The 2,058-nt window shown below is 55.8% G+C and overlaps 1 pseudogene; it reads right to left on the bottom strand.

The window, feature by feature from the left end:
- Positions 1–1,271: 1,271 nt before the first annotated feature.
- Positions 1,272–1,855, bottom strand: LOC125547124 (uncharacterized; annotated as a pseudogene).
- Positions 1,856–2,058: the final 203 nt, after the last annotated feature.

Raw genomic sequence — 2,058 nt, 5'->3', positions numbered from 1 at the left:
TGCTACGACGTCGTGCTGACGGCCAACAAAGCGTGAAGTGTATGACGAACACACTGAATACTCACAAGAAGCCTCCCATGCCCAGCGCACAACATCCCAGGCGGCACCATCAGCATGATCTCAGTATGCGACATCGAGCACCACCTGGCGGTGGACGTTGTCAGAGCGGCGACTCAGATGGTGCCTCCAGAAGTGCAAGCACGACGTAGCAAGGCAGCGAGCCACAACCACTCGTCAGGCCACGGTTGTTGTAGCCTTCTCTTTTCGCCCAAGGCCTGGCCCCTGATTTTCATTACTGAAAACCGTCATGTATCATTACAGAAAACTAGAAGCAAAAAAATCGTCCGTATTACAACTTACAAGACACTACATATCCATCAGTGTGAAGATAGGAGTGTTTTCCAAATGCCAGTGAACGGCCCACAGAAATAAAGAGAATGGCATCATCATCGACAGACTTCAGCTTGGTGACTCCTGGTAGTCAGCATCGACCCTGTCGCACCCTGAAGATTTCATTTCCACAATTGATGTAACTGGAAACAAAGTGTCCCCTGCTATCACAGTTGGGCCACATAGGAACGCTGGCTGAAATGATTAACGATGCCAACGACGACGCTCGTGCCATTGACATTGCTTACATGCGAGATGTAGAAAACGATGCCACGTACAACGTATAGGTTTTCGGATCAAATGTGGTCTCAACCTTGGCAGACCAGAGCTTGTCTGCCCTCTCTACTCATTGGCTCTCGGATGTTGAGAACAGACCAGAACCGGAACCAGATTTATGTGAATTTTCCTTTTTATGGCGGAGGTCACCCTAAAACCTGGTCTGTAATGCAACCTTTGTAACACTTTCTTCCCTCGTTCTTAATATATGGGCAGCATAATCTGCCAATTCCTCAAAGATCAAATGTGGTATATTGCGCCATCATCTAGGCCACAGGGCCAGACTGCCGGGACTAAGAGCATCTCCAACAAGCGCCGGATGCGCCGCGCGCAAAAAACAGATTTGCCGCGTGCGCATCGTCTGATTTGGCACGGCGCGCAGCGCGGGCTCCAGCAGCCGCGCTAAAATGCAGCGCGCACGACAACATTTTCGGAAGCATAAAAATAAAGATAAATTGCATAGATAAAAAATAAAGATAAATTGCATAGATAAAAAAAGATACAAAGGTATTTTACATCGGTGCAACGATAGATAGTTCGAAAACATAGATAGATAGAACTACGGTGCAACTAGATAGAAACTACTACGGCATACTAGATAGAAACTACTCCAAATCGCTACCACCATCATCACCATCATCATCCTCGTCGGTGTTGTCCGAGGTATCGAGCCAAATGTCGTCCCAACGTTCATCGCTTGACGTGAAGATCGACCTCCCACCTGCTGAACGATGTCACACTGCGCATTCGCCAATGCCTTCCGCCGACGCCGGTCCGCCCGCTCCGCGCGGCGCCTTGCCGTCCTCTCCGCCCAGTAGGCACGCTCGTCGGCGACGTCCTCCGGGTGGCGACGGCGCCACTCCGCCATGGCTCGCTCGTCCTCCTCGGCGATGAGGAGGCGGCGGCAGCGCCGAGCGTGGTCGGCACGGTCCATGTCGGTGATGAGACGCGGCGGAGGGACGACGCGCTGCGCCTGCTCGCGCGTGAAGACGTCCCGGAAGTTCATCTGCGTCCGGGGCCTATCCAACCACCACGCCGCCGCGTCGTACGCGCGGGCCGCCTCGTACGCGCTCCGGAACGACCCGAGGCCGAGCCGGACGTCGCCGGACCGGATCTCGGCGGAGTACCGGCCGTTGGGGCGCTCGCGGATGCCGCGGTAGCCCGACGAACCCCGGCAGCGCGGCGGCATGGTGGCGCGGAAAGCGGGGAAGCGGCGAATCGGCGAGGTTGCGAGGGGAGGGCGCGTGGCTGTGTCTGTGCGCGTGGCGAGCGCGGCATTTTATAGGCGCGCGTAAAGCGGCGCGCCAAATCTACCGCGCCGCGTGCCGCTTTCTCCCGCGCGCGCAAACGCTTCCCACGCGCGGTAACTTCCCGCCACCACTGGAACGCGCG

The sequence above is a fragment of the Triticum urartu genome, chromosome 2A (genome assembly GCF_056163025.1).
Source record: "Triticum urartu cultivar PI428250 chromosome 2A, HENAU_Tu73, whole genome shotgun sequence".
NCBI classification, from domain to species: domain Eukaryota; kingdom Viridiplantae; phylum Streptophyta; class Magnoliopsida; order Poales; family Poaceae; genus Triticum; species Triticum urartu.
This window is presented reverse-complemented; position numbering and strand designations above follow the sequence as displayed.